Here is a 24,974-nt window from a genome sequence, read left to right on the forward strand (position 1 = left end):
GTCCCCTATACAGAATTTTATTGTTGTTAACAACCATCTGATCAATAAATATGAGAGATGCCCTCTCAAAAAAAAATCTATGCACCCAACATAGGAGCACCCATATATGTGCAACAAATACTAACAGAATTAAAGGGGGAAATAGAATGCAATGCATTTATTTTAGGAGACTACAACACACCACTCATTCCAAAGGACAGATCAAACAGACAAAAAATAAGGAGACAGAGGCACTGAACACCACATTAGAAGAGATGGGCCTAACAGACTTGTACAGAACACTTCATCTAAAATCAAAGGGATGCCCATTCTGTCAAGTGCACGTGGAATATTTTGCAGAATAGATCACATACTAGGCCACAAAAAGAGCCTCAGGAAATTCAGAAGGATTGAAATTGTACCAACCAGTTTCTCAGACCACAAAAGTATGAAACTAGAAATAAATTGTGCAAAGAAAACTAAAAATCCCACAAACACATGGAGGCTTAACAACATGCTCTGAAATAATCAATGGGTCAATGACCAAATAAAAACGAATCAAGCAATGTATGGAGACAAATGAAAACAAAAACTCAATATCCCCAAAAATCTGTGGGATGCAGCAAAGGCAGTTCTAAGAAGTGCCTAATAGAGTAATACAGGCTTGCCTCCAGGAAGAACAATCCCAAATGAACGTTCTCAACTCACAATTAATGAAACTAGAAAAAGAATTAACAAATGAGGCCAAAAGTCGGTAAAAGGAGGGACATAATAAAGATCAGAGCAGAAATAAGTAAAATTGAGAAGAATAAAACAATAGAAACAATCAATGAAACCAGAGCTTGTTCTTTGAGAAAATCAACAAAATAGATAAACCCTTAGCCAGGCTTATCAAGAAAAAAGTCTAAACACATACACAATTTCAGAAATGAGAAAGGAAAAGTCACTATGTACATCACAGAAATGCAAAGAATTATTAGAGAGTACTTTGAAAAATTATATGCTAACAAGTTGGATAGCCTAAAAGAAAAAGACATCTTTCTAGAAAAATACAACCTTCCAAGACTGACCAAAGAAGAAACAGAAAATCTGAACAGACCAATTACTAGCAATAAAATTGAATTGGTCATCAAGAAACTACCTAAGATCAAAACCCTGGACCACATGGCTTCTCCACTGAATTTTATCAAACATTTAGAGAAGGCCTAATAACCATCATCCTTAAAGTTCTCCAAAAAGTAGAAGAGAAGTGGATAATTCCAAACTCATTCTATGAGGCCAGCATCACTCTAATATCAAAACCAGGCAAAGACACCACCAAAAAAGAAAATTACAGACCATTTTTCCTGATTAACATAGATGCAAAAATCCTCAACAAAATATTAGCAAAGCAAATTCAAAAATACATTAAAAATATCATCATCAAGTGGGATTTATTCCAGGCATGCATGGATGGTACAATATTAAAAAATCCATCCAAAGCATACACCACATCAATAAAAAGAAGGACAAAAACGACATGATCATCTACATAGATGCTGAAAAAGCATTTGACAAAATTTGACATTCATTCATGATAAAAACCCTCAAGAAAATGGGTGGAGAGGGCAAGTTACCTCAACATTGTAAAGGCCATATATGACAAACCCACAGCCAACATCATACTTAAAAGTGAAAAGCTGAAAGCTTTTCCTCTATGATTAGGAACAAGACAGGGATGCCCACTCTCACCACTTTATTCAACATAGCACTGGGGGTCCTAGCCATGGCAATCAGACAACACAAAGGAATAAAAGGCATCCAGATTGGTAAGGAAGAAGTTAACTGTCACTGTTTGCAGATGACATGATACTGCACATAAAAATCCCAAAAGAATCCACCCCCCCAAAACTTCTAGAACTAATAACTAAATTCAGCAATGTTGCAGGATACAAAATTAACATACAGAAGTCTGTTGCAATCCTATATGCTAATGATGAACCAGCAGAAAGAGAAATCAGGAAAATAATTGCATTTACAATTGCATCAAAAAGAATGAAATACTTAGGAATAAACCTAACCAAGGAAGTGAAAGACCTACACCCTGAAGACACCAAGATACTCATGAGAGAAATTAAAGAAGACACTAATAAATGGAAATACACCTCATGCTCTTGGATATGAAGAATTAATATTGTCAAAATGGCTATCCTGCCTAAAGCAATCTACAGATTCAGTGCAATCCCTATCAAAATCCCAACAGCATTCTTCAAACTAGAGCAAATAGTTCTAAAATTCATATGGAACCACAAAAGACCCCGAATAGCCAAAGCAATCCTGAGAAGAAAGAAAAAAGTGGGGGGGTATTATGCTTCCCAACTTTGAGCTCTACTACAAAGCCACAGTAAACAAGACAATTTGGTACTTGCACAAGAACAGATCCATAGACCAATGGTACAGACCAGAGAGCCCATATATAAACCCAAGCATACATGGTCAATTAGTTTATGATAAAGGAGCCATGGGTATGCAATTGGTAAATGACAGCCTCTTCAACAACTGGTGTTGGCAAAACTGGATAGCTACAAGTAAGAGAATGAAACTAAACTGGATTACTGTCTAACTCCATACACAGAAGTAACCTTGAAATGGATCAAATACCTAAATGTGTCATGAAACCATAATAGTCAGAAGAAAACATAGACAAAAATTTCTTGAATATAAACATGAGTAATTTTTTCTGAATGCATCTCCTCAGGCAAGGGATACAAAAGCAGCAAAAGTGAACAAATGGTACTACATCAAACTAAAAACTCTGTACAGCAAAGGACAACATCAGTAGAACAAGAAGGTATCCTACAGTATGGGAGAATGTATTCATAAATGACATATCCAACAAAGGGTTAACATCTAAAAAAGATATAAAGAACTCACATGCCTCACCACCCGAAAAGCAAATAACCTGAATAAATTTGATGGAGGATGTGAACATTTCTCCAAAGGTGATATTCAGATGACCAAGAAGCACATGAAAAGATGTTCTACATCACTATTCAGCAGGGAAATGCAAATTAAAACCACAATGAGATATCACCTCACACCAGTTAGGATGGCCATCATCCAAAAGACAAGGAACAACAAATACTGGTGAGGATGAAGAGAAGTGGGAACCCTCCTACACTGTTGGTGGGAATGTAAATTAGTTCAACCATTGTGGAAAGCAATAAGAAGGTTCCTAAAAATATTAAAAGTAGGAATCCACTCCTAGGAATTTACCCAAAGAAAACAAGATCCCAGATTCAAAAAGACATATGCACCCCTATGTTTATCGCAGCATTATATACAATAGCCAACAAAAGGAAGCAGCCTAAGTGTCCATCAGTAGATGAATGGATAAGGATTATGTGGTACATATACACAATGGAATATTATTCAGCCATAAGAAGAAAACAAATCCTACCATTTGCAACAACATGGATGGAGCTAGAGGGTAATATTATGCTCAGTGTAATAAGCCAGGCAGAGAAAGACAAGTATCAAATGATTTCATTATTTGTGGAGTATAACAATGAAGCAAAAGTGAAGGAACAAAACAGCAACAGACTCACAGACTCCAAGAAGGGACTAGTGGTTTCCAAAGGGAAGAGAGTGGGGAGGGTGGGTGGGGATGGATGGAGAGGGGGATTAAGGGGCATTATGATTAGCACACATAACATAGGGGGTCACAGGGAAGTAAGTATAGCACAGAGAAGACAAGTAGTGACTCTATAGCATCTAAATATTCTGATGGACAGTTACTGCAATGGGGTGTGTGGTGGGACTTGATATAATATGGGTGAATGTAGTACTACAAGGTTGCTCATATGACACCTTTATAAGATTGTATATCAACGATACCTTAATAAACAAAAGCTGTTAAAGAACAGCCAAAAAATTATGAGAAAGGTCATCCCATTATGACCATGTAGGATTTATTCCAGGCATGCAAGGATGGTACAATATTAAAAAATGAATCAATATCATACCCCACATTAACAAAAAGCAGGATTAGAACCACATGATCACCTCAATAGATGCTGAAGAAGCATTTCAAAAAATTTCACATACATTCATGATAAAAACTTTTGACAAAATGAGTATAGAGGGTATGTACCTCAACGTAATAAAGGCCATGGATCACAAACCCACAGCCAACATCATACCTAATAGTGAAAAGCTGAAAGCTTTTCCTCTATGATTCCGTACAAGACAAGGATGCACACTCTCCCCACTTTTTTTCAACATGGTACTGGAGGTCCTAGACATAGCATTCAGGCAACACAAAAAAATGAAAGGTGTCAAAATTGGTAAGGAAGAAGTTAAACTCTGTTTGTAGATGACATGATATTATACATAGAAAAGTCTAAAGAATTCACCAAAAAACTATTAGAAATAATAACTGAATTCACCAAAGTTGCAGGGTACAAAATTAATACACAGAAATCTGTTGCATTCCTGTATACTAACAATGAACTAGCAGAAAGAGAAATTAGGAAAACAATTCCACTGAAAATAACAAAATACCTAGGAACAAATCTAACCAAGGAAGTGAAAGATCTATTCTTTGAAAACTACAAGACACTCATGAGAAAAATTAAAGAAGACAGCAATAAATGGAAATGATCCACTGCTCATGTACAGAAAGAATTAATATTGTCAAAATGGCTATCCTACCCAAAGCAATTTACAGATTAAATGCAATCTCTGTCAAAATACTGACAGCATTCTTCAATGAACTAGAACAAATAGTTCTAAAACTCCTATGGCACCACAAAGATGCTGAACAGCCATTGTGATCATGAGAAAGAAGAACACAGCTGGGAGGATTACACCCCCTGACTTCAAGTTCTACTACAAAGCTATAGTAATCAAAACAATTTGGTACTGACACAAGTACAGACCCATAGATCAATGGAACAGAATAGAGAGCCCAGATACAAACCCATGTATATATGATCAATTAATATATTACAAGGGAGCCATGAATATACAATGGGGAAAGGACAGGCTCTTCAACAGGTGTTGGTAAAATCGGACAGCTACATGTGAGAGAATGAAACTGGATCATTGTCTAACTCCATACACAAAAGTAAAATAGATATAGATCAAAGACCTGAATATAAATCATGAAACCATAAAACTCTTAGAAGGAAACATAGGCAAAAATCTCTTGAATATAAACATGAGCAAAATTTTTCTGAACACATCTTGGGTAAGGGAAACAAAAGCAAAAATGAATAAGTGGGACTACATCAACTGAAAAGCTCCTGTACAGCAAAAGACACCATCAGCAGAACAAAAAGGCATTGTACAATATGGGAGAAACTATTTGGAAATGATTTATCCAATAAGGGGTTAACATCCAAAAGGTATAAAAAATTCATATGCCTCAACACCCCAAAATTAATAACTCAATTAAAAAATGGGTGGAGGACCTGAACAGACACCTCTCCAGAGAAGAAATACAGATGGCCAACATGCACATGAAAAGGTGATCCACATCGCTAATCATCAGGGAAATGCAAATTAAAGCCACAATGAGATATCACCTCACACCAGTTAGAATGGCCATCATCCAAGAGAGAAGAAATAACAAATGTTGTCAAGGATGTGGAGAAAAAAGAACCCTCCTGCACTGTTGGTTGGAGTGCAAATTCGTAGAACAACTGTGGAAAGAAGTGTGGAGGTTCCTCAAAACACTAAAAATAGAAATACCATTTGACCTGTAAATTTACCACTAGGAATTGACCTGAAGAAAACAAAATCCCTGATTCAAAAAGATATATGTACCCTTATGTTTATCGCCACAGTGTTTGCAATAGCCAAGATATGGAAGCAACCTAAGTGTCCATCTATAGATGACTGGATAAAAAAGATGTGGTACATATACACAATGAAATATTATTCATTTATAAAAAGAAAAGAAATCCTGCCATTTGCAACAACATGGATGGATCTAGAGGGTATTATGCTCAGTGAAATAAGCCAGGGAGAGAAAGACAAATATCATGATTCCACTTATTTGTGGAATATAAACAAAGTAAAACAGAAGGAACAAAACAGCAGTAGACTCATAGACACTGAGAAGTGATTAGTTGTTACCAAGGGGGAGGGGATGGGTCGGGGGCAGGTGGGGGAGGTGGATGCGGACTGTTGAATTACTGTGATGTACATTTGATTTAAAAAAAAGAAAGAAACTATGAAAAATAAAGCAGCCAAAATTCCAGAGTAATGTTACAAACTTTAATTACTTTTATGCTTGGAATTTGAAAAAGAAGTTCAAATAGAAAATCCTCAGTTTAAAAATAGGAATAACCACATAAGTTGCAGAAGGCATATTTTATGTTACGTCAGTTTGTTTCTATAATGGATTGCAAAGAGAAAGACAACTTGTTTCTTGTCCTGTATGTTGACCACCCACCTCATTATTTATAATTGCCTGTGCTTTTTTCTTACTCATAATTTTTACAAGGTATTAGCATTTTCAACTTGATACATCAATGTAGACTGAGATATTGCCAAGCAGAAATCACTCACTGTGTGGCCCTAAAGAGCTTAAGAATGACCTTGTTTGAGAATAGGAGGACTTGATGACGGATGAAGCCAAATAACTCTGTCTTTCATGATTGACCTATCATACCTGTATTTCACTTTGAGGTTGATTTTATTTTAATTCTATACCATTTCTTATTTATAACAAGTCCTCTGTTTTATAAATGAAGAGTTTTTAGTTGTACTAAACCACGACTCCTTCAAGAAAGGAGAAAAACTCATTGTAATTTTCTACTGAGAGAAGTCAGTGTGAATATAGTGGCAAGAACACAATAGTCTGTGAGCCAGTATAGGTCTGAGTGTAAGTCCTGGTTTATCTACATACTAGTTGTGTGATCTCGGGCAAGTTACTTAAGCTAGATGATACTTAATTTTGTCATCTGTAAAATGAAGATAACAAGGATAGGAGACAGCAATACAGTATCAAAGAAAGACCAGAAGAAAAAAAATTGTAGTATTGTACAAGTCAAAAGAGCATTTTAAGAAAGAATGTGGTCATTGATTTCAAATGTTTCCATAAAACCAAAGAGAATGAAGTTCATGAAATGGTAATTGGATTACGTAATTAGGAAGCCAGTGGTGACCTTGGAGAAAACATTTTCAATAGGGTATTGCATTTAGAACCAAAATACAATGGTTAAAACTTTTAAAAGGACTTCTGGTTTTCATTTATGTTGTCATCAACAATAAAAAGAGAAAAAAGGATGAAGAAGGCATATTAGTTTCCTATTGTGTAACAAATTATCACAAACTTAAAACAACACCCACTTATTTTTTCGTAGTTCTAATGGTTTGGGAGTTCAGGTACAATACAAGTTAGCTGAGTCCTCAGCTTAGGGTCTCATAGGGATGCAATCAAGCTGTCATCCAGAACTTTGATCTCATCTGAGGCTAGGGATCTTCTTCCAAGGCCACTGGTTGTTGGCGGAATTCATTCCTTGTTATTGTATGATTGGGATCCCATTTTCTTGCTATTGGCCAGGAACCACTCTCAGTTCCTAGAGGCCACTATCATTCTCATGACACATGGCCTTCTTCTCTCACAACATGGCTGTTTGCTTTCTTTCAGGCCATCAGGAGAGAGATCTTTCTGTTCAAATCTTTCTGACTTTTCTTCTATGACCTCTAAAAAGAGGTCACCTTATTAAGCAGTCACACCCAAGAGAATATCCTGTTTGGTTAACTGAAAAACAAACAAATTTGTACCCTAACACAGGAACAAAATTCCCTTATAATCAGGTCCAACCCACATTCAACAGGAGATTATACAAGGCTTGTATACCAGGGAGTAAGGATCCTGACAGCCATCTTCTGATTCTGCCCACCAAAGAGGAAATATGTAGGAGGGATGTTTTAGGGAGGAAAATGTGGTCTAAATCCAACCAGAATAATCTTCCAAAGAGTGGCAACCATGGAACTATGGATTTACAAATAGGAATGTATGGATGATTGGTTAAGGTGCTTCAGGTAGATGTACATTTCATCCCAGAAATCTTTTCTGGCAAGATGAGTATGAAAATTTAGTTTGAATATAAATACTCCAACAGAAAGGGATTATCAGAAACCTTTGCCTTGAGTACAGGTGAGGTCTCCTGGCTAAATTATAGCAAAATCTGGGAATGTAGCCAAAGGTTTCCAGATAAAGGCAGGATTTTTCAGTGTTGAAAGAAGTTCTTAAAACAGGCACATGAAGCATTAAAGGAGGAAGCAATAAGGAAGCAGAATACCATCCAGATACCTGATATTAGGTACCCTTTAGTGTGGAGGAGCAGACTGTTCCTTATTTCCCTGAGTAAGACCAATTTGTATTAAGTACTAAGAAGCATTAAGAAGAAATTTAAGCTAGCTTTGTAAAGAGAAGAGTCTATTGGCCTGATTTAAAACTTTAAATTCTATACTTCATAAAACACTATAATAAAGCAGAAAAATATAGTATCACTATAGAATTTACTACTTTATATCTAATATACTGATTCATTCAAAAATATCTCCTAAGCTTTTACTATTTCTGTTTATGTACTTGGCTAAGATGTTCTCTGAACCTCCTTAGGGCAGGTAGCATGTCACACTCATCTTGGTGTTCTCAGCAAACTTAGCCCAGGGATTGAGAAATGGTAAGCCCTACAAGGTGTTACTGACTGGTATTGAATTGGTGGCAGTATTATGCTTGAGAATCATAACAGATCTATTTTTGTCTGGAACTGATATAACTAAGTTTCACAGGGCTGGCCTGACCTCCTACTGTTTTCTTTCTTTTCCTTTTTTGATTGAAATATAGTTGGTATACAATATTATATTGGTTTCAAGTGTACAACAGTGTTTCACCAATTATATACATTACAAATAACATGATTAAGTGTGCTTACTGTCAACATACAAAGATAATACAATATTATTTACTATATTCCCTATGCTGTACTTTCATCCCTGTGACTAATTTATTTTATAATTAGAAATTTGTACCTCTTCATCCCCTTTACCTATTTTGCCCATCCTCCCCACCCCTCTCCAAGAAGGCAACCACTGGTATATTCTCAATGTACATGAGTCTATCTTTGTTTTGTTTGTCCATTTATTTTTTTTAGATTCCACATGTAAGTGAAATCATATAGCATTTGTCTTTCTTTGACAACCCCTTAGCATAATATACCCTACAGTTCCATCCATGTTGTCACAAATGGCAATATTTCATTATTGTTTATGGCTGAGCAATATTCCATTGTACAAATGTAAAACATATTCCTTATCCATTCATCTATAAATGGACATTTAGGTTGCCTCCATATCTTGGCTATTGTAAATAATGTTGCAATAAAGAGGAGTGCATGTAGCTTTTTGAAATAGTGTTTTTTTCTCTGGGTAAATTCCCAGAAGTGGAATTACTGGTCATATGGTATTTCTATTTTAGTTTTTTGAGGAACCTCCATACTCTTTTCCATAGTGACTGCACTAAGCTATATTCCCACCAATGTTTGGGTGTTCCCTTTTATCCACATCCTCACCAACACTTGTTATTTCTTGCCTTTTGAATAGTGACCATTCTGACCAGTGTCAGGTGGTATCTCATTGTAGTTTTGATTTGCATTTCCCTGATGATTAGAGAATTGAGCATCTGTTCATGTGTATGTTGGTCATCTGTATATCAGGTGGAGAAAAGCATTCAAGGCAGGGTAGAAAGTAGAATAAACAAAGGCTTGGAAGTGTGAAGTAGTCTGACATGTTTAGGGAACAGTATCAGTGTAGGGATGAAATACAAGATGTAGGTTGTATGTGTGTGTGTTGTGCATGTTTGGGTGCATATGATTGGAGTATGGGCTTTAAAAGTAAGAAAGTAGATTAGAAAGAAATGCACAAACTATATCATAAAGGGACTTGTATACCATTCTAGAGAATTCGAGTTTATCTTCCAGGTATTGGGAAGCAACTAGAGGGTGAAGAGTGAGAAAAAATACTGACATGCAAGGGAAAAAGGAACTGGAGAAGCAAAGACAGAGGTTGATCATCCCTGAGAGGCTTAGTTTTCTTGAGGAAGTAAGAGACAGTGTTGTCTGTTGAGAAAAAGAGGACTGTACTTGGGTTCAGATCGTCTGAAAATTGGTGAAGGTTTGAATGGTGACTCTGTGGAATGGGAAGAGAAATATGACCAAGAAGGGATGCAAGGCCCAACTAAAGTTGGAGAGTGCATTTTTAAATGCCCCAGTCTGCACAATTGTGTGCTTTATTCCAGTAGTGTTTAGCAGCCTGGGTGTAGGAGAGAAAAAAAATACAAATGCCTAAATTGATATACAGTTGGGGTCAGAGTAAAAATATTATAAAAGGACAGGGGGTAAGAAAGTTGAGAATGCTACCAAAATAATCATTAAAAGTGAAACCAGGGAGAAGTTTACCAGATTGAGAAGAAAGTGAGTGACCAAGGAACTGGAAGATTTACTGAGATTTAAAAACTGGTGTAATGGCAATAAGGGAGAGATAGACCTGGACGTCTAGAGCCTGTGGTCAGAGTGTGGTACATAGGAGTTTAAGATGTCAGTTGTGTTGTGACAAATAAGACTTCAAGTGTGGCCATGTATTTTAAAGGGACTGCTCTAGACAGAAATGCCTAATGCTAAATAGCTGTCACCAGAGAAAATAAAACCACAGCAAAGGCAGTAGACCAACTAAATACTAACCAAAAACAAATTTAAATCAGCCACTCACAAAGTCAGTCAAGGATACACAAAGAGTACAGAATATGACACATATCATATACAGAGTGGAGGAGGAAGAAAAAGAAGGGAGAGAAAAAAGAATCATTAGACTGTGTTTATAGTAGCATAGTAAGTGAGTTAAATTAGACTGTTAGATACTAAAGAAGCTGCCCTTGAACCTTTCGTAACCATGAATCTATAGCCTGCAATGGAAATAAGTACATATCTATCGATAATCACCTTAAATGTAAATCGAATGAATGTACCAATCAAAAGACACAGAGTTACAGAATGGATAAAACAGCAAGACCCATCTATATGCTGCCTACAAAAGACTCACTTCAAACCCAAAGACACACACAGACTAAAGGTGAAGGGATGTTGCAGTACTTGTAGCAGACAAAATAGACTTCAAAACAAAGAAACAAGAGATGAAGAAGGACATTACATAATGATAAAGGGGTGAATCCAACAAGAGTATATAACCATTATAAATATGTATGCATCCAACAGAGGAGCACCTACATATGTGAAACAAATACTAACAGAATTAAAGTGGGAAATAGAATGCAATGCATACATATTAGGAGATTTCAAAACACCACTAATGACAAAGGACAGATCAGCCAGACAAAGGAGACAGAGGAACTGAACAACAAATTAGAACAGATGGACCTAACAGACATCTGTAGAACATACCACCCAAAAGCAGCAGAATACACATACTTCTCAAGTGCACATGGAACATTTTCCAGAATAGACCACATAGTAGGCCACAAAAACAGCCTCAGCAAATGCAAAAAGATTGAAATTGTACCAACCAACTTCTCAGATCACAAAGGTATGAAACCAGAAATAAATTGCACAAAGAAAATGAAAAAGCCCACAAACACATGGAGGCTTAACAACATGCTCCTAAGTAGTCAATGGATCAATGACCAAATTAAAACAGAGATTGAGCAATATATAGAAACAAATGAAAACAATAGAAAAACACCCTAAATTCTGTGGGATGCAGTGCAGGCAGTTCTAAGAGGAAAGTATATAGAAATCCAGGCCTATTTAAAGAAGGAAGATCAATCCCAAATGAATAGTCTAAATTTACAAGTTTTAAAACTGGAAAAAGAAGAATAAATGTGGACCAATGTCAGTAAGAGGGACATAATAAAGATCAGAGAAGAAATACATAAAATTGAGATGAATAAAACACTAGAAAGAGTTAATGAGACCCAGAGCTGGTTCTCTGAGAAAATAAACAAAATATATAAACCCTTAGCCAGACTTATCAAGAAAAAAAAGACAATCTACATACATAAACAGAATCAGAAATAAGAAAGGAAAAAGTCACTATGGGCACCACAAAAATACAAAGAATTATTAGAGAATACTATGAAAAATTATATGCTAACAAACTGGATAACCTAGAAGAAATGGACAACTTTCTAGAAAAATACAACCTTCCAAGACTGACCCAGGAAGAAAGAGAAATCTGAACAGATGAATTACCAGCAATGAAATTGAATTGGTAATCAGAAAACTACTTAAGAACAAAACCCTGGACCAGTTGGCTTTACCACTGAATTTTATCAGACATTTAGAGAAGACATAATACTCATTCTCCTTAAAGTTTTCCAAAAAATAGAAGATGAGGGAATGCTTCCAAACTCATTCTATGAGGCCAGCATCACTCCAATACCAAAACCAGGCAAAGACACCACCAAAAAAGAAAATTGTGGACCAATATCCCTGATGAAAATAGATGCAAAAATGCTCAACAAAATATAAGCAAGCCGAATTAAAAAATACATCAAGAGGATCATACATTATGATCAAGTGGGATTCATCCCAGGAATGCAAGTATGGTACAATATTCGAAATCCATCAACATCATCCACTATATCAATAAAAAGGACAAAAACCACATGATCATCTCCATAGATGCTGAAAAAACACTTGACAAAATTAAGCATGCATTAATAATAAAAACTCTCAACAAAATGGGTATAGAGGGCAAGTACCTCAACAAAATAAAAGCTATATATGACAAACCTACAGCCAACATCATGCTTAACAGTGAAAAGCTGAAAGCTTTTCCTCTAAGATTGGGAACAAGATGAGGATGCCCTCTCTTCCCGCTTTTATTCAACATAATACCAGAGGTCCTCACCATGGCAATCAGACAACACAAAGAAATAAAAGGCATCCAGATTGGTAAGGAAGAAGTTAAACTCTCAGTGTTTGTGGATGACATGATATTGTACATAAAAACCCTAAAGAATCCACTCCAAAACTACTAGAACTAATATCTGAATTCAGCAAAGTTGCAGGATACAGAATTAATACCAAGAAATTTGTTGCATTCCTATACGCTAATGATGAACTAGCAGTAGAGAAATAAGGAAAACAATTCCATTCACAATTGCATCAAAAAGAATAAAACACCTGGGAATAAACCTAACCAAGGAACTGAAAGACCTATACCCTAAAAACTACAAGACACCTTTGAGAGAAATTAAAGAGGACACTAACAACTAGAAATTCATCCCATGTTCTTGGGTAGGAAGAATTAATATTGTCAAAATGGCCATCCTGTCTAAAGCAATCTACAGATTCAATGCAATTCCTATCAAAATACAGGTAGCATTCTTCAACTAACTGGAGAAAATAGTTCTAAAATTCATATGGAACTACAAAAGATCCCGAATAGCCAAAGCAATCCTGAGAAGGAAGAATAAAGCAGGGAGGATCTCGCTTCCCAACTTCAAGCTCTACTACAAAGCCACAGTAATCAAAACAATTTGGTACTGGCACAAGAACAGACCCATAGACCAGTGGAACAGAATAGAGAGTCTAGATATTAACTGAAACATATATGGTCAATTAATATACGATAAAGGAGCCATGGATATATAATGGGGAAATGACAGCCTCTTCAACAGCTGATGTTGGCAAAACTGGACAGTTACATGTAAGACAAACTGGATCATTGTCTAACCCCATACACAAAAGTAAACTCGAACTGGATCAAAGACCTGAATGTAAGTCATGAAACCATAAAACTCTTAGAAAAAAACATAGGCAAAAATCTCTTGGACATAAACACGAGCAACTTCTTCATGAACATATCTCCCCAGGCAAGGGAAACAAAAGCAAAAATGAACAAGTGGGACTATATCAAGCTGAAAAGCTTCTGTACAGCAAAGGACACCATCAATAGAACAAAAAGGCATCCTACAGTATGGGAGAATATATTCATAAATGACATATCTGATAAAGGGTTGACATCTAAAATATATAAAGAGCTCACACACCTCAACAAACAAAAAGCAAATAATCCAATTAAAAGATGGGAAGAGTATCTGAACAGACACTTCTCAAAAGAAGAAATTCAGATGGCCAACAGACACATGAAGAGATGCTCCACATCGCTAGTCATCAGAGAAATACAAATTGAAACCACAATGAGATATCACCTCACACCAGTTAGGAAGGCCAACATCCAAAAGAGAAACAACAGCAAATGTTGACAAGGATGTGGAGAAAGGGGAACCCTCCTACACTGCTGGTGGGAATGTAAATTAGTTCAACCATTGTGGAAAGCAGTATGGAGGTTCCTCAGAAAATTATAAATAGAAATACCATTTGAACCAGGAATTCCAGTCCTAGGAATTTAGCTTAAGAATGCAGGATCCCAGATTCAAAAAGACATAAGCGCTGGTATGTTTATCACAGCACTATTTACAATAGCCAGGAAATGGAAGCAACCTGTGTCCATCAGTAGATGAAATGATAAAGAAGATGTGGTACATATACACAATGGAATATTATTCAGCCATAAGAAGGAAACAAATCCTACCATTTGCAACATCATGGATGGAGCTAGAGGGCATTATGCTTAGTGAAATAAGCCAGGCGGAGAAAGACATGTACCAAATGATTTCACTCATCTGTGGAGTATAAGAACAAAGAAAAAAACTGAAGGAACGAAACAGCAGCAGACTCACTGAACCAAGAATGGAGTAAGAGTTACCAAAGGGAAAGGGACTGAGGAGGGTGGGTGGGAAGGGAGGGAGAAGGGGATTAATGGGCATTATGATTAGCACACATAATGTGGCGGGGGGCACAGGGAAGGCAGTATAGTGCAGAGATGAGAAGTAGTGACTCTATAACATCTTACTATGCTGATGGACAGAGACTGTAATGGGGTATGTGGTGGGGACTTGAAAATGGGAGGAATGTAGTAACCACAGTGTTGCTCATGTGATTGTATATTAATGATACCATAATAAAAAACATAAATATATAAAAAATAAGGAAGATTAGAGGGTCGCATAGATAAATGTTTTTCTGTATTATGGTAGAAGAGTAATGGTTTAAAGGCACCAGGGAGCCAGGAGATACCTAACAGGGTCTCTCAGTCTCACAGCACATGAGATGTAGAAAAACAAGCAGCTTACTTTTGATGGGGAGGACCACCTAAGGAAAGGAAGTGGTGGGAAAATTATCTGAAGAGGTTTAAGATGTAGGAAAACATACTTGTAATGGAAAAGGGGTTCCAGAGAGTACAGTGAGGAGAGTGTTAATAGAGAGGTTAGATTTGGCAGGAAGAATCTGGTGGGTGAAAGTACAGTATTCTCAAGATGTTAGAATCCTGGAGAGCAGTTGACCTGGAGAGGTCTATGATTCAAACACAGAATTCAATTTTGTGTGTCTACTTTGTGTTTCTACCTCTTTTCTTTAGTATTTTTCACATAGTAATTTGTATATTTGCCTGATCTCCACTACTGAATTATAGACTTTCTTGAGGGGGGACAAAGAAGAGATCTAATTAGTATGAATAGCTTCTGTAGAACCCAGCAGGGAACATTACACTTGGTGTCCAATAAATGTGTTGAATCAGACTCATTTCACAATTGCCTTATTCAGGCACATTAGATCTATAGCTCATTTATTATATTACTTTCTTATTTTGCCTTTGGCATAACTCGTAAAACAAGAATAGGGATTTTTTTCAGAATATTTTACCAAAGCAAAAAATTAATAAAAACTACATTGTATGAGAACTAAATTTAAGTTGTTTGTTTTTCCTCCAACTAAAGTGATATACACGTCTTACAGCTGAATTATGATTTATTGTATATCAGCTGAAAGTGAGGCCAATAGGCTCAACTTGATTGCAAGTTCCTTGAAAGCCAGGATTATGTGTTCATATTTTCTTTTTCCTATAGTATTTCCCCATTTTTCTTCTGGAGTGGTTATCATAGTACTTTGCATACACAGCAGGAACATGATGAATGATTGGCGATATTCTGTGCCATTCTTTAAAAAAAATTATATTATTGACCTATGTTAGTAGAACATAACATTTGTTATTCAAAGAATAGGTACCATTTGGAGCCAGAAGTGATTTTTGAGATCCTGTTCCAATGGATCATGTGAAAATACAAACCTGGGGATGGGAGTGGAGTGGTGATGATTTACTCAAGAGAAGATAATGAGTGTTAGGGCTGGAACTAGAACCCAGGCATTACAACCATTAATCTACTTCTGCTACCACACTGTTCTACCGGTATCCATTCTTCTTTTGGTCTCCCTTCATCAATGACAGGTTTTTCAGATAGCCAATTGAAGTTGTCTGTGCAGCCAAGACCTGTAAAATGCAAATATTTGGTGTTTAGTATTTTGCTTCTTTCTTTCCCTTGCAGAATTTATCAACTGCCATGGATTAAAAAGATCACTTTCATGTGAATGACTCAAGTCCGTCATAGCTACAAACTACTCACTGGAACTTTAGTCTCTCATTTTCAACTGCCAATTAGATTGTTCTTATTGGGTCACATGTCTCTTTCTCAATTTCAGCATGATTAAAAACAAATATATCATCTTCCCTCCCATATCAACTTCTCCAACTGACTCTTATGTTTTCTCATTGACACTAACAGTTTTCCAGTCATTCAGGCACAGAACCTAGATATTTGACCTCACCTCGCCCTGACCTCATCCTTCATGTGTAAACTCCAAGCTCTATTGATTCTTATTTTGCAGTATCTCCTGACACTCTCTTCCACAACTTAGTTCAGGATCCTTATCTCATCATGCCTTGGCTACTTGAAGATACTTGAACTATGCATCTTCTACCCTTACATGCTCAAAGAGGTGAACCTGGCAAATTTCTGCTTATACTTCAAGATTCTAATTGAAGATTTCTCTAAAAACGCTTTCTTGTTTATAGTTCTATTATCTTGTTGCAGTACTGTAATTACTCTTTTTGCTTATATGTCTGTCATACCATCTTAGATGCTGAATCCATTAATGGCAGCGAGTCTGCTTTATTAATTTTTGCTTTTGTCCTCTCCTAATTGAGCAATTTTGGAAAAGGAACTCTGAGATATTATGTGCTTTGAGTAATAGAGTATTTAACTCCCCAGGGTAGGTGGCTAGAGGGTGGAGGGAGGAGCATGCTTTTGGTGTGGAAATGCAGGTACTGTTATGCAGGATTTAGGTAATGGTGTAAAGTGGGAGTGAAATATGGACACCTCTAGGAGTATAAAGTCTATTAAGAAGAAAGATGAAAAATTAAAAAGTGTATGGGGACCATGACTTATGAATGGAACATTACAAATCACTGAAGAAGAAAGGAAAGGAGGTAGGACAGATGAGCTAACACATATAGGAAGGAACAGAAGACAAAGCGCTTAAAACAAAAAAGGCAAAACTGGTCTGGTAGGACTGAGGGAGAATTCAAAAGTGGCCTAGGTCAGAGATTCATCAGAATCCAAACACCCAGGGAAATGTTTGACTATAAGGTCTGAGTAAAATTGATGATGGGTGTCTTTTTAATTCAGCCAATAGGAGAGACTGAAAATTAAATCAGTATTTGGATGTAGTTTTATTACTCTACCAAGTTGAATACCTCTGCAAGACTTCCTTTATCTTTCTAGTAAATACCAGCATGCACCGGAAGGTCTACATGTGTTGGAGGACTGCCAACAGGGTGGAGTGATGAGGGCAGGGCTAAAACAGAAGAGGAAGTGGGGGAGGTTGGACTCAGGTTTCAGCCTTCTAAGAGATACTTCCTCCTCTTCTGCTGACTGGTGGCAAGATGCAGGAAACAGTTTTCATGAGGGTGCAGCTCAGTGGGGCCCTGCTTTCATTTGGCCAACTCCCCAGTGCTCTCTTTCCTATTCTCCATATATCCTATTATTGTCAAATGAAAAATGTTAGTCGTGCTGTCCATGCTGTAATACTGAACTCAGGGAGGTGAGGGACAATGTTTTTTCCCTCAGCTTTATTGAAGTATAATTGACAAAATTGTTAAGGAATTTAAAGTGTGCAATGTGATGATTTGATACACATAGACATTGTGAAGGGATTCCTCCCTACCACTGAGTTAATTAACTGGGACAATGCTTTATTGATCTTTTTATACAGCAGGTGTTTGTTAAATGGATACATGAATGAATAGGAGAATCCAAAAATAAACATCTTTTATAAACTGTAAAACAGTATACAAATGTAAATTCTTATGTTTCTTTTTCCTACTCATACTAGGCTTAGCTCAGGTTTCACTTCCTGACACTTATTTTGACCACCCCATCTTATACTCTTATCTCTCTTCTTTAACTTGTATTATGTTTATTGTATGAACCAACAAAATTGCAGTCAGTATTCTACTACCTTTTATTGTATCTTTTCATGTATAGGAATATTGTCTCCCTAGGTAGATTGTGGAGTCCTCTAGGGCAGGAGAAATAAAGTCTAGCCTTTTTTTCCTTAAGCTCTGTGAACTCAAAGCCTAGTCTATCACAATATTTAGCACATAGAAAAATGCGCAATAAATTTTTATTGAGTGATTGGTTGTCGACTGTCTAGAGGAAATCTAAACATCCTCATAGGGTTTTAATCTATAAGCAACTAGGCTTGTACTAGTGATCCCAATGGTAATAAAAGACCTTGGGGAGGGGAGTAGAAGACCCGCTTGTCATCACTGTAGCCTTATTATTACAATAAGTAGCTTTTTTATTTGACACTTTAAGGGATGTGCTTAGCAGCACTCTCATTGGTGTTAAGAACTACAGGGACATTGATATTGTATTGCTGACAGCTCTAAAATGTTTATTCTCTAGTAGCTTATTCATTCTTAATGGGCTAATATCATACCCATCAAATTGGGCCACTCTGCTATCAGGCAGTTGTATTCCAAACATAGGACACCATCAAGCCCAAAGGGAACTTGGACTGTGGCATTCAGAGCTGATGACACAGTGTGCCTCCTTGTGCAATACTATGATAAAAATGTTTTATCCTGTGCAATCAAAATAAATTCAGGCATAAAAACAGACCTGAAGAGAAATGCAAGTCATAAAATGGCAATAGAGATCTGAAGGACTGCATGAGTATTGGTAGGAGTGTATAGTGGGAGGACAGTTTCACACTTAGGGTAGTAGAAATATGGTACAGATAGCTTACATACTTTTGATCTTTTTCTAAAGCACTAACTAGAAGGCCTTCTTCTGGGGATATCTGTATAACTCTACCTAATCACCAGCAACTTGGATTCTCCCTAAGTTCTGAGATCCTTTCTCACAACTGATTCTGAGGCCTGTCTCTTACTTCATGGTATTTAGATGTTTGGATCTTTGAAGTAAGATAATTGTTCTCTACGGGATTGCTTTTTATTGAAGACCGTTGTCTTAAATAAGAATTAAAATTCAGATTGAACATAACAGGTAACCAATTTGGAATGGAAAGAAGTTTTTAATATCTTCTGTGGCCTGAACATCCTAGGAACTTTGAAATAAGTATATAAGATATATCAGATATGTTCAAATGTTATTACTGTTGGCTTAATTATATTTATCATGTTGAATCCATGGCAACACAAAGACAATCCTACATAAAAACAAAGATTGTTAATCTGAAATAGATGAAAAATCTTAGCAATATTAGAGATCTCAAAATGTGATTCAAAACTGGATTTTTCTTTCCTTTTTAGGGAAAAATGTTCATGAAAAATTAAAGCCTGAATGGTCTGACACTAAGTCTAGATATCAGCTCCTTTTCCTTTTCCATCAGCTATATTTAAGTAGAAGGCTGAAGGTCTGGCATATATTGATTCCAGGAACACTCTAAATAAGAAAATGACATTTTGTTCATCAAAAGGAAACCCAGCTCTATGTTTAAACGCTCAAGACTCTATGTTTACTCTTCTGTCTTATCTCTTTCCCCCATTTCTACCAGGGCTCCTCCCTAACTAACGTCTCCCAAATACTTGAAGATTTTTCCTTCTCTTTTATATGAGCTACCCCCACCAAATCCAGAAGAAAAATTGATGGGGCACAAAGAAGGGAGGGATCATGATGGGATGGAATGAGGAAGCAGGATAAAAGAGTTATGTGGTACAAAAGTTATGTTTAAGCAGTGGTCTTCTCTACCAACCTATGAAGAATTCTCAGTTGGCAAAAATAATTGTCAGTTGACAGTGTTTTAGCACCAGTATTGTAACATGAATTCGTGACCCTACGATGTCTGGATTTATCTGATCAGGTTAACTGGCTTCCTTGATTGCCTTTTCTATAAAGATGAGGGTATACCACCACCACTTGCTATGAGGCTATTAGACTTTTTATCAGTCATATTTTCTCAGTGCAAATCAACAAATAGACATTCTCATTCATGAGTCTCTTTTGTAGGGTTGATTAGTATAAACCTATCTTCTGGGAGTTTGCTCACATCTGATTGAATTGGGAAAACAGTTTCTCATTGGCTCTTAAATCATACCATATAGATATTCATGTAGCCTAAGTCCAAAAAACATTGGTGTGAGGGATAAAAGTGACTTTAGGTCTTTGTATTTTAGGAAGAGACACTATACCTATACCTACCTATATGTTCTGGGAACATCATTTGTATTATAACCAAATCTGTGGTTGGACAAGTGGCTTTATGACAGAGTAGTGGAATATTGTGTTACATTCAGAACTTGGTGTAAAAATACTTATTTTGATCTTAGCATTTAATCCTAAGAATCAGTGGACTTAAAGGAAGTCGTAGTTAATGAAAAAAAGTGGAATTTTTAAACAGAAATACTTCTTAAATACTACTCTTAAATATTTTATTCCTTTCAGAATTCACACTGGGGCTTGCGCAGGTATTGTAGAGTTAGTGGTAACCAGAGGTCTGGATCCTACCAACAGATTCTAGGAGCAAGATGAAATTGCTGATGCCTATAGTGAGGCCTCTGGTTAGAAGTGTAGTGTTGGGAGCAGGAAGCAATGGGCCTTACCTCTTCCACATATAGTCAGTTTTGTTACATGTTTTATTCTCCTGGAATGGACTTTCAACAAAACACTTTTGAATGGTGGTTTGTATTTTCAAGTTGCTTTCAAATTCATCATTTTAGCAGATCTGAAAAATATCCCTAGGAACTCATTGCTATATTTGATACTTGAGGAAACCAAGAAATAATGATGTTTGTTAACTTGTTAGAGAACATACAGCTGATTAAAAGGCAAAGCTAGGATGAACTCCAGTTATCCAGGCCCAGCTTACTTCCCATTGAAATCCATGCAGTGAGGTAGTCAGAGCAGCCGCTGTTAGGTTGTAGAGATTATCACAGAGTTCTATTGGGAAGATAGATTGAAGCAAAAAAAAACTCCATGCTTGCTTATGTTAGAGTAACAATATTTATTGAGTGCTCATAGTATATATGAGGAACTATGCTGGGCTAGTTGTTGTTGGTCAGGGGAGGTTTAAAAAATAAATAGTCTGATACCTTCTCTCAAGATTCTTGTTATCTTTTGAGGAGAATAATAATTATATTTCTGTGGCTCTTATATCTCAGGACCATCTTCTTCCTCTTGTTTGAAAGTATAGGCATTGCACAAGTTTTAGTCCTTGCTCATTTCTTAAATTTGCTTTCTCTAAGTGGAGCCATTCTTTTGGCCTTGGTTATCACACTCCCCATATTTAACTTCAGCTTCTACCCATCACTCACATTCAGGGCCAGTATTTCCAAACATCCATCAGGCATTGCTTCTTGGAATTTTTGCCATCTCCTTAAACTTAATAGGTCAAAAACAGAACTCATCATGTCCTACACACTCCCCACTTCCATCCCCAAATAACCTATTTGAATAGTAGTAGCAGGACTGCCCAGATCTCACAGGTTCAAAATTTCAGAGACAGCTCTGACTTATTCTGTTCCTGTGCTGCCTGTATCTAATAACTCTCCAACTTCCATATATTATTCCTTTTAAATGTCTCTTTAGTCCCTCTATGTTCCATTTCCACTGCCACTAGCCTAGCCTATAGCCTCACTAACTTCTACTCTTTAAGTGGTCTGTCCATCTACAGTTTTCTCCAAATGTGTTCAGGCTTATGAAACTGCCAATTCATCTAAGCAAAATGTTTTTCCTTTATGTACTCATTCAAAGTTTGGTGATATGATTTACCATCAGAAAGCACCTGGAATTCAATGTTTAATAATCTGGCCTTAAATTTTCATCAAATTTATTTTCTGTTACTATTCAACTCAATCCCTTTACCATAGTCAGATCAGGCTTCTCAGTGAACCCCAGGAGGGCCAAACTCACTCTTGACACTATATATATATGTATATATTACTCTGTCATTTCTGTGACTAGAATTGAACCCAAACAACATATATTGACCAATGACTATGTGCACAGAAAATTTTTTCAGCATGGTCCCATGTCCTAAATATTCTTTAAGGCCTATCTCATTTTATCTCCTCTGTGAAACCTCCTCCATTCAACCCAGCCCACTGCTATCTTTCTTCTCTAAATTTCTTTGCCACTAAAAACACAAAATTTGTTTTCTGTCTCACATTTTTATGTTCTGTAGGTCTTCTATCCCCATCGACACTGGGAGTTCCTCAAGGGCAGTAACTATGTCTTACCTTACTTTGTGCCACATACTGTATTGAGCTTAATCAACACTTTAAGAGGATTACAACAGATTTCAGATATTTTAATAAGAACATAAGAAAAAAACAAAATGAATCAAAGTAGACATCCAAGCAGAGCTATGTTACTTGGGAGACTGTGATAATTACCCTTTGTGGCATCAAATCCACAATGTTGGATATATACCTTAAAGATCCATGATATCCCTTTAGTCCCTTACTATCAGCCAGTTATAAGGCAAAGACAAATTTATAATTTTTTGTACCATGGAAGAATCTTGCTTTTTTCCAAGGTAAGTAGTTCCTAAACACATCAAAATTTTGATTAAGAGTAAGAGGGAAAGATAGTAGAAAACTGATGATTCTGGGCTAGGAAGACACTGACATGCTGGATTCAGACTGGACTCAACCTGAAAACTTTAATTTACCATTCTATTTGAGTTCACTGACTCCCAGGCTGATTTATTGGATTTTCAGGAACTGATTGTCTAGTGCAGAAATTTAAATGTTATGGGGACTTGAGGAGCAGTTTTTGTTAAGGGGATGGATGTAAATACAGTACTTGAGGTTGTTAATTTGCTATGTAAATATAGACTTTTTAGTTTTAATTGTCAATTAATAGTAAAACAACAGAAAACATTTTCAAATGATTGCAATAGATACCATACACTTAATCTTGTTGCAATAGATACTGTAAACTTAAAATTATCTAGAAGCAAATTTCATTAATATATTTGAAATGCAAAACAGTCCCAAGTCCAGGTTTAGTTACATTTTGTTTTTGAATAATCACTTGATAAATGTATGGTGTTATGGCCTCTCTCTAGGTTTCAAAATAATCAGAGCACTGAAAGACCACTAAATTCAAAGTCTTTTGCTTTTTGTTTTTCATTTAGTTAGAGATGAAACCCACCCACCTACCCACCCACCCATTTCTTTATCCTTGAAACCATCTACTTTGCTTCTAAGTAGAAGAAAACTCCTGGACAAGATTTTGATTAAAATGTATGAAGTAATGGCTCTATGTAAATCTGGTTTGTGTATATACCAAAGTTACTAAATAGACCATGAAATTTCCTTATACTCATTTATAGTTGTGAGAGCTTTCTATTTGTAGTCTCTAGTCAGAATTCACCAAATTTTATCTGTGTGGTGTATTTCCAGAAAATATTTTAATCTCTCTACTTCCTTATTTACAAAACAGTGAGAGTAACACTTATTGATTGTAGGGTGTTGAGGGGTTCAAGTGGGATAATGAATGTGAGAATACTTTGTGAAAATGTGAGATTATTCTTCACTGTTTGGTTTACCTTCAGAAGTCACCATATATTTTCTTTCCATTTTGAAGGAAACTGCTACTACAGATTAGAGATACTCCATTAAGCCCTTAAAATAGAATTATAAAATATGCCATACACTTATAACTAGATTGAAAAGGTGCTGGAAACTTGGGGACTGTCTCCTCTGTATTTTACAACACAAGTCCCTAGAAGAAGCACTGAGTAGCACTTATTAACAACTGATTAGACTATCAAAGCCCTAGCCAATATACAAAGCAGAAAGAATTCAAACTAGCAGTCTAATTTAAAGCAGGCAAGGCAGATTAGTTATCTCAAAACTCCTCGGAATTCACTAGAATCTGCTAAGAGCAAAATTTTATTACATAATGGTCTGGCCACAGGATTGAAACGTTGAATCTGCTTACCTGCCAAAGTCAGGATTGACAGTTTAGGATCCTTTTGCATTGACTCTCAGAAGCAAGCTCCAGGTCTTCAATAAATCCACTTTACTTGTCCTCTGGATATTGTTGAGCTGTGCAGTGAATCTGACTACCCTGGAGGGTCCTTAAACACACTTCACTCACAGGGTGCCTGCTCTTAAAGCAAGCTTCTTTGAAAAGACAAGTTGCTGCTATTTTCAAGAGGAAAGGGCAGGGCACATACGCTAGCCAATGTATACAGATTCTTCTTCCTCTTTCAGATTAGTCCTCAAACTGTTTAAAGCATGCCTAAATTTGGCTTCTCTGCTACAACATGGGGGAGGGGAAGATAGAAAAAGGGAGAAAGAATGGAGACTGGAGACTTGCCAGTTGCTGTCTGTATAAATGAGCTTTTATCCCTAGCTCTAGGAACAGAATCCTTAGGAAATCACACAGCTGCTCTGATATGGGAAACAAGAAGAAGTGTACTCTGTCTAGGTTAATGTCCTCTGATTTTTATGACTTGGGGGTGGTTAGATTATTCGTAGGTGGAGAAAGATAATCCTACCAGTCAGTATATGCTAATATAACTGCCATTATGTGAACTTGATCT

The 24,974-nt window shown here is 36.5% G+C and overlaps 1 protein-coding gene across 2 annotated transcripts in view; it reads right to left on the minus strand.

Moving 5' to 3' along the window:
* The window catches only part of CYSLTR1 (cysteinyl leukotriene receptor 1), a 42,058-nt gene extending 17,478 nt beyond the window's left edge, over positions 1-24,580 (minus strand). The window contains exons 1-2 of one of the 2 annotated variants that reach the window (XM_057495717.1): positions 24,368-24,580; positions 16,186-16,386 (exon numbers count right to left, since the gene is read on the minus strand). The gene's annotated coding sequence lies outside the window, so the exon portion shown is untranslated. The remainder of the gene's footprint in view (positions 1-16,185; positions 16,387-24,367) is intronic. The other variant, XM_036929149.2, reaches the window with a different exon arrangement.
* Positions 24,581-24,974: the final 394 nt, after the last annotated feature.

The sequence above is a fragment of the Manis pentadactyla genome, chromosome X, assembly GCF_030020395.1.
Source record: "Manis pentadactyla isolate mManPen7 chromosome X, mManPen7.hap1, whole genome shotgun sequence".
Lineage (NCBI taxonomy): Eukaryota > Metazoa > Chordata > Mammalia > Pholidota > Manidae > Manis > Manis pentadactyla.